The following is a 15,037-nucleotide window of genomic DNA, read 5'->3' on the forward strand; positions in this document are numbered from 1 at the left end:
GGCATGCAAGAGACTCGATGAACAATTCCACAAGAAACAAGTTGATGATGGAGAGATTGATATTTGCCTCCCCAATCAGAATGAACAGAAAGTATTTTATGATTAAAATATCTTTCAACTAGTTTTTGAAAATTACAGAATATATCCAATAAATCAGATTTTCTTCTCATAGGAAAGAGCCAAGTATATTTGCAAAAATGATCAATAAAGATAACATAATAAAGAAAGCCATGGTTATACAAAATAGGTGCAGGACCCCAGACATCCGAATGAATTAATTCAAGTGGAAAATTAGAAACATGATTAGATGAAGAGAAAGGTAGTTTGTGACTTTTAAATTCCATGCAAGCCCTACATGAATGAGACGTAGAGGAGATAGAGGAAGTAGGTAAATCATACCTATTAATGATCGATTGAACAATGCGAAGAGAAGGATGACCAAGTCGGGCATGTCAGGCTGGTTATTTGTACGTTTACCAATGAAAGTCTTAATTGAAGAATTTTGAATATAATAAAGGTCATATTTGATTCCTCCAGAAAATAAGATAGTATTTGTCCTGTTAGATTTTATAAAATAATGATTACGATGAAATTCAAAAATTACATCATTATCAAGACAAAATTGACGTATGAAAAATAAATTTTTAGTAATTGATGGGACGTGAAAGATGTTGCGCATGCGAAAAGTACGATTAGATAAATAAATATGTGTGTTTCCAAGATTAGTAATTTTGCAAACCTGAGTCATCGCCTACTTGCACTGTGTCCGAACCATAGTATAGTGTTACTTCTGTAAATATATTATAATCTGATGTGACATGATGAGTTGCTCCAATATCAATATATCATTCAGTAGAAGAAAACTCCGGTGGTTTATCAAGAATAGGCACGGCCGAGAAAACTTTAGGATAAAGAGTAGGCACGGACGATTGTCTCAAAGTTGTAGGACCATCGATAAAATTTGTATCATATCGTTTAAGGACATTAGGTACCAATATGCCTAATTCTGAGATAAATTTGACATTTTCTTCGAGTATTTGACATTGAAAATAGAAGCAACGAAAAAAAATAATGAAAAAGTGAGAATAAGGGAGAGAAAAAGAAAAAATTAGAGAAGTAATGGTTCTGATACCATGTTAGAGAAAGATAACCGAAGTAGAGAAAAGAAAATTGAAAAAAAATAAAATTTTCTCATTAATGATTTACTCGTAAGGGATACAATTTATAGGGATATTAAAATATCTGATCAATTGACATATTAATAAAGAAATTGTCAATTGATATATTATAAAAGAAAAGTTCTAATCCTTATAATAAAACTAGTTTTCTTTTAAAATTAGTTCTCCTTTGACTTAAGCCTCCTCAGCGCCTTGATGCGGCAGATTTTCCTGAAATTAAACCATCTCTTGCATCCGGAGGTTTCGAGGATGAGGTATTCCACGCCCACCTCAAGGAGTTCGCCGTCGAGCAACTGCCCGAGGGATTTAGGTAATTCGGTGACGTCGTGGAAGACGATGTGGCATTGGCGGATTAGGGCGTGGGGGAAGGTGAACTGTTGGCTGATGTATACGCCGCCGGAAGGGTGCCCGACGTCGAGGCGGAAGGCGTCGAGTCGGGGGATGGAGGGGAGGAGACAGCGGAAGCGGGAGCAGACGACGGAGAGGGCGACGCGCTGCTTGATGGGGAGGAAGGAGAGGATGGAGATGAGGAGGTCGTCCGGGAGGGAAGTGAGAAGGTCCTCCGCCGGTGCGCTTGCCTGCTCACGCCGGTGCTTGCACTGGCGCTCCATCAAGCCTATCGAACTGTCTCTGCCGCACGGCTATTTAAAAGCGCGCCGGTGATATTACCGAAAAAATAGGAGATTGATATAAATTTAACTTTTATTTTATTTTATATAAAATTATTATTATTATTATTATTGTTATTGTTAATGTAGATTATTATATGGTCGTTTTAATTAAGAAAAAAATCTTATGAGAACTTATTAGATTTAGTCTTTATTTTATTTATTTACCTCTATGACAACGTCAATTAATTAACAATTATAGTAAAAAATTAATATTAATTTTTTAGTTTTAAATTATCAATCTGATGAATTCAATAAAAAATGAACAATATTTATGACAATTTAATTATACAATTTCTTAGTATTTAAATTTATCCGAGAAGAGTTTTAGCCGTAATTTAAATTTAAATTATTAGGTGCAACGAAGAGATTTATCCTTAACGCGTGAAATAATCTTTCACTTAGGTCCGTCAATATTGTAAGCGGAATTTAAGAAATATTAAAAGGTCCTTCGTACAAAGATTTATATAATTAAACTTATTTTTTCTTAAATATAGATTAATTGTGAACGACATCAATATTCTTATCTTTATTTGTATGTTTATATTATTATATTAATTAATAGACGAAAATCCATCATGAGATTTATGAAGAGGTTATAATATTCTAGAGACATTAGATTGGATTTATAAGTATTTGGTTTGATGTAGTAAAAGTCTAGCAAACCATGGTAGAATGATCACAAAACCTCATCCATTGGTATCAAATACTTAGATGAGCATGTAAGTATTGTGATATGTGGACATGTGGAGATATAGTATCTTGGTGTTGGTGGTGTCATGAGTTTGATGTAATTTCTTGTGTGATGGGTCAGATGTGTGTGCTCAACAGCTGCTGTTGTCTCGGCTATGATGCTGGTGTTTTTTTTGGAATAGGTACATATGTATAAATATATTTTGAGAGTTAAATACTCTCAAAATAGAATCAAAGCATACAAGTCCATCTTGGAGCTTGGACCTCTACACTTGAGGTAACTCCTCCTATACACCATCAATATCAAAATACATCATTTGGGCATATATCGTCCAATGTGACACATTCAATCACTTACATACTTTCAACACTAAACTTTTCAAGACATCAATACCCAACAAATTATGATGCTGGTCTTTTGATTGTACATTTGAGGGGTCTAACTTCTCTTATATTATATATATATGAATCATTTTTTTAAAAAATACTTATGATCTAAACAAATAGTCACAAAGTTTGCAAGTTAGATAGATCATAGAGTAATGCATATAGGGCTTTAATTTGTAATGGTTGAAGTAATTAGGGCAGATGATTTGTTCGTTGAATTCGAAATCTGACTCAAAAATCTGATTTAACTTGAATTTAAGATGGACAAATTATTTTAAAATTAAATTAAATTTTAATGTGAAAATTAAAATGCTTTATATACATCTATTTTATAAAATAGTGAGATAGAACTAAAAAATTATGAAAGAAAATAGTAAAAAAATAAATTAATCGGGTTATTCGAGTTTAAGTTTGAATTTGAATTTATAGTTTTCAACCATTCATGTCAAATTTGAGTTGAGATTTTTTATAATATTCTTATTTTGATCCGAATCGAATTCATCCGATCTATCGGAATTGATACCCCTAATTTAAAATAGAGTATATTAAAAAATATAGCAAATGCTATTTTGTTTAGCCTTAATTAAGAATATAAAATTAAATATAGCTAATGGTTAGTTATGCTTCTATTGGAAATTAATATATTTTTAATTTGTGATTATTTTAAAGAGTATCCTATCTTTTTTAATATCTTATTGGAAAAATATTTATTTTATTATAATTCTTGCACAAATATAATCAGGGATCAATTCGAGCGGGTCGGATGGACTCGAGTTGGATTGAAATAAAATATTATTAAAAAATCTCAATCTGTGATTATCTTGTGGCCGTAGTTGCACTGAATCTCAATCTGAATTCAACTCAAAATCCTAAATTCGAATTCGTATAACACGACTAATCCGAATAATTTTTAAAAAACTTTTATTATTAATTTTTAAGATAATTCTTTATTTTTATCGTAATATTTTATCATTGTTATATTAAAAAAAATTTATCAAAATTTTTATCATTGTTATATTAATATTACATAAAATATTTTAATTTTTAAAATAAAATTTGATTTAATATCTAAAAGAATCTCGTAAATCTTAAATTCGAGTCAATCTGAATTGACTTGAATTTAATCTAATCAAAAATCTATTGGGTCGCCAAGGATGTCCGCATCTCCACAATGACATAATAATATTTACTTTGGGCCTAAACCTCATGATTTTGTTCTTGGGCTCTCCCCAAAGGCTTCACACCAATGGAGATATCTTTCATCATTTTAACCCATGATCTTTTCCATGTGTTTTAGATGTGGGACTATGTTTGCACCCTTGCTCAAATAAAGGACCACAGGCCTCCCTCAAATGGAAAGCCTCGGAAAGCCTCCGTTTGATGTCTAAATCCTCGACTCACCAAGACTTTCTGCCCCTCGTCCACCCGACCTACTAGGACTTCCTGCCTAGCCGCAACTAGGACTTCTGCCTCTCGGTCGACTTCCTGCCTAGCCGCAACTAGGGCTTCTGTCCCTCGGTCTACCAGGATCATGGCTCTTCCGACGGTTAGTCCGGTGAAGAGCGATCTCGCTCTGATACCACTTGTTGGGTCCTCAAGGATGTCCGCATTTCCACAATGACATGATATTGTCCACTTCGGGCATAAGCCCTCATGATTTTGTTCTTGGGCTCTCCCTAAAAGACCTCACACCAATGGAGATATCTTTCATCCTTTTGAACTCATAATCTTTTCCATGTGTTTTAGATGTAGGACTATGTTTGCATCCTTACAACCCAACAAAACCTCCAACTCGAATCACCGGGTACTTGGTCACATGGTGCAATATTACCTCTTTCTCCTGCTAGATGTTGCTTAAGGCCAGAAATTCCACCACCTCAGATTAATTATCTTGTGGCAGTACTTGCACTGAATCTTTTGGCGATCACCATTCACCATTATCCCATGAGCCCATCCAAGATCAGTAGCTCTAGAAGGAAAATCCTTCAAGGATTGGATAAATAGAAAAACAAAGTCAACTTAAATTGAAGGATTCTAAGCAACATACTTGCTCCTTGTATTGATTATTTCCAAATGTATCAAAGAAACCCCTTGTTTCAACTTCGAATTGTTGATCCACCATTTTTTTAGCTAACAAATAAGAAATATATATGAATCAGGAACCATGTCTAGAAAATACACAATGCTAGACAAAAGTCTTATTTCCACAGAAACACAACCTAAATGTCATAGTACAGAAAAGACTAATCACATGATGCCAAACATTCACAAGTGCCTGATATGTCTCAAGGAAACTGCCATATCATTGCTAGTTAAAAATCAAAAGAACTTCTATAAATCATAAACCTAAAAACGTTAAGTTGAACAAGTTTGTCTATGAAATCAGTTACCACAAATAGTACGAGTAACAATATTATATGAAGTATTAGATACTTGAGTAAAATCTAAGCAATATGTTAGACTAATGATCGAGGATGGACAAAGTTGCTTGGTCAAGTTAACTAGTTATGTCTGAATCCTCGGGCTATGTATTCAGGCAACGTATGCCTACTTAAATGATATTTAAGCAATTATATCTCATTGTGCTAAGCACTGTGTTAGAATACCAAATAAGCACATTAGTTGCTTGGTCAAGTTAATCAATTTGTTTGCTGTTTCACAATATTCTACAAATGTAGGTGCAAACTAATTTCCATATATTCAGCTATGTATTCCATCCCTACTTTTCATTAAATCGTTCTGACTGACAATTAGTTTCAGTCATTATAAAAAAAACATACCCTTGGATAACACAAAATAACAAACATGTATTTTTAAATAGACATGATAACAAACAAAGAAATAGTAGAGCAATTAATTATTTCTAGAATCGTCGAGTTCAAGTTATAAGGATTATTAACATGATTGTGTTTAATGTAGGATCGGGTTGGATCGGCTAGAGGGGGTGAATAGACGATTTAGAAAAATAACACTCGATTTTTATAAAAAAAAATCTTAGTTGCAACTAGATCGTTGCTTCCAAGGCGGTGAACACTCAATAAGAACTCCTTTAGGCAAAGAAACCTTTACAATTGTAACACAGCGATTTATAGAGAAGAATAAAAGTAATGATGATTTAACTCTAAAACTCTAAGTCTATTTATAGCCCAAGAGAATAGATCTATATTGCTGATCGTAGATGAACTTTTTCTTGATCGTTGATCCGTTGATGCGATCCTAACCGTTGATCAGAGATAGGCTTGATCGTAGCCGTTGAGAAAATAATGATAAACTTTATCTTTAATAAAAGATAAAGAGAATTATTCTTAATAAAAAAAATAAGCTTTATCTTTTATATGATAAAAGATAAATCTTATTATTTTTTCTTTTTCTCTTTTTTTAACCGTCACGTCCAAACGGTCCAAATCTAAGTCTTATTCTCTGATCAAAGTTAACGGTCAAAGTCAATAGTCAATAGTTTGACTTTTGTTGACTTTTTTTAGAATCTTCGGTTGGGTGATTTCTGACCAACCGGAATTATGCTCACCCGAACCCAACTCCGGCCTTTTGTCCCTTGAGCGTGCTTCCTCCCGGCTTCTCGTCCCTTGGACTTCACGCACGTCCTTATCGCTCCACCGGCGTACTCTTCCGTAGCTTTCGCGTCCCTCGGATTGGACCGAGCCCGTCAACTTACTTCCCTGCGCAACTCTTCTCGTTTACTACGTCTTACGCTCAACTTTCTCTGTACCTAAGTTCCTGCACACTCAGCAGAGGGATTAGAATAACACAGGACCTAACTTAACTTGGTTGATCATATCAAAACTAACCGGGGCACCAACAATCTCTCCCTTTTTGATGTACATCAACCCAGGTTCAGTTAGGGTTAAACAAAAAAAAAGGAAAATAAATAAAACTAAATAAACTGGTTAAGTATGAAAAAAATTTGCATGTTAAAACTATAACCTCCCCTTGAACTTCAGTCTATTCTCCCCCTTTGATCACAGCAAAAATGGGATATTTAAAACTAAGGGGAAGTGTCTAATAAACGTAGAACAGATCATAAAAAATTTGATTGCCAAAAATGGCTTAGCTAAGTATTTTTCATTTAAAATATAATTTCCACATAAAAATTTACAGAAAATAATTTCACGGTCATAAAAATTTATTTTGTGAAAGTTGAATTAAAAGTTTGGTAACAGTACAAAAATTTTTAGAATTAATTGGATTTTATGTGAGAAAAAATAAATTAAATATTCAGATAATAAAATTTTGAAGAATGAATTTTTAAAATTAAAAATTACATTAAAAAATATAGATTTTTTTGACAAAAATAATACATAATGTGTAGATCAAGAAAATTTAGATGTAGTCAAAATAATTTTCTATTAAAATTAAAAAAATAGATTTTAATAAAAAAATCATAGAAAATCAAAAATGTGATAGAAAAATCTAAAATGAGTATAGTTGTGATGTCCTTTTGATCATTGCCTGTTAATAAAATATCATCCACATAAATAAGAAAAAATATCATAGATCCATCATTGTATTTGTAGAAGAGAGAAGAGTCTGTTTTTGATCCAGAAAATCCTTGAGCTTGTAACCAAGTAGATAATCAATGAAACCACGCACGAGAAGCTTGTCGAAGACTATATATGGATTTCTTTAGCTGACAAACATGAGATGGAAATTGTGGATAGATAAACCCAGGTGGTTGCTGCATGAATATAGTGTGCTCAAGATGACCATGAAGAAAAGTATTAGAAATATCTAATTGTCGTACATGTCAAGTAGAACTTACAACTATCGATAATAATAATCTGATAGATGTAATTTTAATGACGAGGCTGAAGGTGTCATGAAAGTCAATACCTGGTTGTTGATTAAATCCTTTTGCTACAAGACGAGCTTTGTACCTTTCAAGAGAACCATCAGCTCGATGCTTGAGACGGAATACCCATTTACAACTCACAACATTCATGAAGGGAGTGCGCGGAACTAGAGTCCATGTTCCATTGCGAAGGAGTGCATCAAATTCTGTAGACATTGCACAATGCAATTCGAATCCTTGTTCGCCTGTAAAAAACAAGTTGGTTCAATAGATTTTGAAGATACCACTAAACTTGTAGAACGGGATATCGAGTTGCCATTGATGGATAACGTTCATAGATATCACTTAAAGGAAGCATACGACAAGAATCACTATCATTTGAATCACTTGTTGATGGCAATGAGGAAGTGGGCTAACAAAGTGAATTTGATGATGAACCTGTTGGTGAGGCTTCCAAGATTGGACACGGAATAGGATCCAACATATTATCCCCTCTGATAGTGTTAGTGCGTTTTGCTCTGGTTGGAGTAGCAACTTGAGGTGATTCGGATGATATAGGATTATTGTTAGAGAGCTCCGGAGCAGGACCTAGGATGCCATCACCTCCGACAATGTTAAGTGTCATCAAGAAAGTATCACTCGTATCTGGAGGAGAGATTGAAGAAGCTATCAAAAAAGGGAATAAAGACTCATCAAAAGTAACATGTCATGAAGTGTATACCCGTCCTGTAGGTATATGCAAGCAACGATACTCATGATGCAAATTACTATAACCAAGGAAAACACATTGTAGTGAACGAGAATCAAGTTTGCGTTTAGAATAGGGGTATAACCATGGATAATATGCGCAACTAAAAATTTAAAGAAAAGTGTACTCAGGAGTTTGATTGTAAAGTTTTTCTAAAGGACACTTATGATTAAGCAATGGGTTAGGGAAATCGATTTATCAGATATGTTGCAATATAGACAGCTTCATCCCAAAATTACGCAGAACTGATGCATGATGAAAAAGAGCTAAGGCAGTTTCAATAATCTGTCTATGTTTTCTCTCAGCAGAGCCATTTTATTTTGGAGTATGAGGGCATGCAAGAGACTCGATGAACAATTCCACAAGAAACAAGCTGATGATGGAGAGATTGATATTTGCCTCCCCAATCAAAATGAACAGAAAGTATTTTATGATTAAAATATCTTTCAACTAGTTTTTGAAAATTACAGAATATATCCAATAAATCAGATTTTCTTCTCATAGGAAAGAGCCAAGTATATTTGCAAAAATGATCAATAAAGATAACATAATAAAGAAAGCCATGGTTAGACAAAATAGGTGCAGGACCCCAGACATTCGAATGAATTAATTCAAGTGGAAAATTAGAAACATGATTAGATGAAGAGAAAGGTAGTTTGTGACTTTTAAATTTCATGCAAGCCCTACATGAATGAGACGAAGAGGAGATAGAGGAAGTAGGTAAATCATACATATTAATAACCGAAGTAGAGAAAAATGGAAAGAAATAAAATTTTCTCATTAATGATTTACTTGTAAGGGACAGAGCCGGCCCTGGCCCAGGGCAACTAGGGCGCCCGCCCAGGGCCCAAAATTTAAAGAGGGCCCAAAATTTTAGACCCAAAATTTTAATTAAGTGGGTAGAATATCAGACCACTATTTTTTTTCCCGTTTCCCGATATCGCCTCTCCCCTCCAACCGATTGGCGAATGCGCTCCCCATTCGAAGCCAGAGAATGCATCACGGTGGTTGCCGGCGGTCAGGAGCGTCGCCCGGCGGGCTTGGATCTCGTCGGGTGGATTGGGTGGCGGCGGCGATTAGCGCGACGTGAGCAGAGGAGTTCAAATATGAGAAATCGAGATCGGTAAGTTAGGGTTTCTTCGGATTTGTGGTTTTTCCTTGGAATTCCTTCAGATTTTGGAAGTTCTTGGATTCATAGGTTGTGAAATTGGAGAGCACGATGGTTTTTGATCGGAGAAGAGGAAGGCAGAACTTGGAACTATAGAATCGGAGATTTTAGGGCAACAGAGGTAAGGTTTCTGAATCTAGTTGTGGTTATTACTTGGATCAAATTCTGAATGGTGATCGGATTTCATGGTTTCGGGATTTCGATTTTGGTGGGGTTGTGATGTCCTGTGAGATTCCGGTGAGATTCTTCCATTTCAGTGGCATAGCTTATTTCTTCCAGTGAGTTTATTCACCAAATCCCTTCTCATGAACCTATGCAGTTTTGTATTAAATGTGTAAGTTGTATTGAATGTTATCATTTTCTGTTATTAATCACTAGAGATATTTTTTCTTATCATGCAGGAGACACTCATTGTATTAATGATCTGTAGCATATCCTACTTACTAGCATATCCTTTAAAACAATTAATTTGGCTATTCCTCAAAAACCTGGAATTCTCATGTCAAAAAATATTTTACTCAACTCAACTCATCCTAAACATTTTAAACTAGTATAGTTTGCAAACAAATATTTAAGAGTACATTAAATAAGTACTCGCTTGCTATCTTCACTTGATTTGTGAATACAACGATCATTTAAAATTTTGGCCTATTGCCAATCTCTGGATCTTGTCAAACCTGTATAGATCAATTATATGGACACACACTATAGTCTGACATGATGATGATTGATGAATCACTTGTTGCCTCTTGCATTTCCTTCCAATTTGAATTCAAAAATCATTTCAAGCTTTTAAATATAAACAATGTAGGCATATCTACATTAATTGAAATAAGCATTCACATTAAAAAATTGGAAATGTCAAACTGCTAACTGAATTCCTCTTTCACTACAATTGGAGGTCATCTCAAAATTGCCCGCCATATGGAAATCCTCCAAACTCCCATGCAAATCATCCTACATTTTAAAATTATCTAAGCACCCTGTTTGTTGATTTCTTGTTGTAATCTTCTTAGAAGGTAGCTAACTGTAGGAATTTTACTTTGCTCGTTATCATATCTGGATCCTTTGTTGTTATTTTCAGCTATGATGTAGGATGCACATGTGGTTAGGAACAACGTTAAGATCTAGAGTATTGCAATTGGGACAGAGGGAAGTCAGACTGTGAGGAGAGGCCTAAAGAATGATGTGGCGCCTGTGATTGTCATACCTTTCTAATGAGTATCACTAGTTCTTTATTTTGATTTATCCATCATCCTATCCATTTGGGCCCCTTGATGTCCATTGGTGGATGATTTACCTTAAATCCTGACTGCTTATCTGTCACCAGCTCCTCATCTCTCTACCTTGGGCTCTTTTGCATCCTTTGAAAGAATGAAAATAGCAACCACTTGTTATAATAGAGGTGTCTTTTCTTCTCTAAGAGCTTGTGGAAGGTCAGTTGTGCACTTCTGTATGAATCAATTTTCAAATTGACCAATTCTCTGTAGCTGCTTGAGGAAGTTGCTTGCTTAATGGTGTGTTTCTTATGATCCCATGCGAGAAAGGAGAGAAATGGGAGGTAGGGAAAGTTGAGGTGTGACTCATTTTTAACTGCATTAACTTACAAGGCTACATGAGAAGGGAAATAAAGTTTGCATTGTTTATAAAATTGACTTACGAATGGTGTAAGCTGATTGATAGACTTAACCTGAATGGTGATCGGATTTCCAACACTTTTAGCATCTATATACTTTTTACTGTTTTGTTGTCATATGCAAGCACTGTCGATGGAAAATCAAATGATTGATGCTATGATATGAAAATAACATAATCTAATTTAAGTGTATTTGACAATCTAATTTAGAGCTAAATCCAAGTAGTCTAATCTTCTATTTTCTTGTAAAGAGTTTGAAGGAATGATAAACTAAAGGTCTTAGAAACGACAAGGCTCTGATATCATTTTTTTTAATCGCTTGTAAAAATGGGTTTGTGGAACACCAAACAAAAGGTCTGCATGGATGACAATATTACTATTAATTTTGGTATTAGAAATTCAAAAAATTTAATTATTATCGGTATTAGATTGGTGGGATCAAAATCTGTGAAAAGATTAAATTTTACTTTGACATTAATAGTAACACCAAATTTTACTTTGACATTATAATATGTCAGGGCCTAAAAATTAAATTTCGCCCAGGGCCCTTGTACAATCAGGACCGGCTCTGATATTATAAAAGAAAAATTCTAATCCTTATAATAAAACTAGTTTTCTTTTAAAATTATTTCTCCTTTAACTTAAGCCTCCTCAGCGACTTGATGCGGCAGATTTTCCTGAAATTAAACCATCTCTTGCATCCGGAGGTTTCGAGGATGAGGTATTCCACGCCCACCTCAACGAGTTCGCCGACGAGCAACTGCCCTAGGGATTTAGGTAATTCGGTGACGTCGTGGAAGACGATGTGGCATTGGCGGATTAGGGCGCGGGGGAAGGTGAACTGTTGGCTGATGTCGACGCCGCCGGAAGGGTGCCCGACGTCGAGGCGGAAGGCGTCGAGTCGGGGGATGGAGGGGAGGAGACGGCGGAAGCGGGAGCAGACGACGGAGAGGGCGACGCGCTGCTTGATGGGGAGGAAGGAGAGGATGGAGATGAGGAGGTCGTCCGGGAGGGAAGTGAGAAGGTCCTCCGCCGGTGCGCTTGCCTGCTCACGCCGGTGCTTGCACTGGCGCTCCATCAAGCCTATCGAACTGTCTCTGCCGCACGGCTATTTAAAAGCGCGCCGGTGATATTACCGAAAAAATAGGAGATTGATATAAATTTAACTTTTATTTTATTTCATATAAAATTATTATTATTATTGTTATTGTTAATGTAGATTATTATATGGTCGTTTTAATTAAAAAAAATCTTACGAGAAGATATACTTATTAGATTTAGTCATTATTTTATTTATTTACATCTATGACAACGTCAATTAATTATCAATTATAGTAAAAAATCAATATTAATTTTCTAGTTTTAAATTATCAATCTGATGAATTCAATAAAAAATGAACAATATTTATGACAATTTAATTATGCAATTTCTTAGTATTTAAATTTATCCTAGAAGAGTTTTATCCGTAATTTAAATTTAAATTATTAGGTGCAAAGAAGAGATTTAGTAGCTCCGTCAACATTGCAAGCGCAATTTAAGAAATATTAAAAGGTCCTTCGTACACAGATTTATATAATTAAACTTATTTTCTCTTAAACGTAGATTAATTGTGAACGACATCAATATTCTTATCTTTATTTGTATGTTTATATTATTATATTAATTAATAGGCGAAAATCAGTCATGAGATTTATGAAGAGGTTATAATATTCTAGAGACATTAGATTAGATTTATAAGTATTTGGTTTGATATATTAAAAATCTAGCAAACCATGGTAGAATGATCACAAAACCTCATCCAATGGTATCAAAAAAAAAATGATAATCCCAGTAGCCACATCTCTGGGGGTGGTCAGCCCGGTCCAACGGAAGTTTCTCACCGACCACCAAGGTAAATCGGGAAGCGCATACGGTGGCTAATCCAGATGCCCAACATCCTTTGATTGCGTTCCCCATTTGGAGGAAAATTCCTGCAAATACGCCGTAGCTGGGGATCGAACCGCGAAGTAGTCCCTGAGTTACAACTCGGATGTCCTACCGTTGCACCATTGCCCTGGGGACTCATCCAATGGTATCAAATACTTAGATGAGCATGCAAGTGTTGTAATATGTGCACATGTGGAGTTATAGTATTTTAGTGTTGGTGGTGTCATGGATTTGATGTAATTTCTTATATGTTGTCTATGATGTTGATCTTTTGATTGTACATTTAAGGGGTTTAACCTCTCTTATATTATATATATATATATATATCATTTTTCAAAAAAATACTTATGATCTAAACAAATAGTTATAAAGTTTGCAAGTTGATAGATCATAGAGCAATGCATATAGGGCTTTAATTTGTAGTGGTTGAAGTAATTAGGGCAGATGATTTGTTCGTTGAATTCGAAATCTGACTCGAAAATCCGATTTAACTTGAATTTAAGATGGAAAAATTATTTTAAAATTAAATTAAATTTTAATGTGAAAATTAAAATGCTTTATATACATCAATAAGATAGTGAGATAGAACTAAAAAATTATGAAAGAAAATAGTAAATAAATAAATTAATCAGGTTATTCGAGTTTAAGTTTGAATTCAGATTTATAGTTTTCAAGTTGAGTTTGGGTTCAACCGTTCAGGTCAAATTTGAGTTGAGATTTTTTATAATATTCTTATTTTGATCCGAATCGAATTCACCCGATCTATCCGAATTGATACCCCTAATTTAAAATAGTGTATATTAAAAAATATAGCAAATGCTATTTTGTTTAGCCTTAAGAATATAAAATTAAATATAGCTAATGGTTAGTTATGCTTCTAATGGAAATTAATATATTTTTAATATGTGATTATTTTAAAGAGTATTCTATCTTATTTAATATCTTATTGGAAAAATATTTATTTTATTATAATTCTTTCACAAATATAATCAGTGGCCAATTCGAGTGGGTCGGATGGACTTGAGTTTGATTGAAATAAAATATTATTAAAAAATCTCAATCTAAATTCAACTCGAAATCCTAAATTCGAATTCCTATAACACCCGAATAATTTTTTAAAAAACTTTTATTATTAATTTGTAAGATAATTCTTTATTTTTATCATAGTATTTTATCATTGTTATATTAATATTATATAAAATATTTTAATTTTTAAAATAAAATTTGATTTAACATCTAAAAAAATCTCATAAATCTTAAATTCGAGCCATTGACTTGAATTTAATCTAATCAAAAACCTCCAACTCGAATACCGGGTACTTGGTCACATGGTGCAATATTGCCTCTTTCTCCTGCTAGATGTTGCTTAAGGCCAGAAATTCCACCACCTAATATTAATTATCTTGTGGCAGTAGTTGCACTGAATCTTTTGGCGATCACCATTCACCGTTATCCCATGAGCCCATCCAAGATCAGTAGCTCTAGAAGGAAAATCCTTCAAGGATTGGATAAATAGAAAAACAAAGTCAACTTAAATTGAAGGATTCTAAGCAACATACTTGCTCCTTGTATTGATTATTTCCAAATGTATCAAAGAAACCCCTTGTTTCAACTTCGAATTGTTGATTGAGCTAACAAATAAGAAAAGGAACCATGTCTAGTTAAAAATAGAAATCACCATTAAAGGTCATGCAGACGAAACTGATTCTCAAAGGTGACAAAGATTAGGCATTGATGACAAACATGATTAAGTGACCTCATTCTCTACTTCTTTTTCTCAATATTTTTCCTATTTATTTAGATATAAAGCATCACTCCCATAAAT

The sequence above is a fragment of the Curcuma longa genome, chromosome 9 (assembly GCF_044706935.1).
Source record: "Curcuma longa cultivar G26 ecotype Majalengka, Jawa Barat chromosome 9, ITB_CL_G26_1.1, whole genome shotgun sequence".
Taxonomy (NCBI): Eukaryota; Viridiplantae; Streptophyta; class Magnoliopsida; order Zingiberales; family Zingiberaceae; genus Curcuma; species Curcuma longa.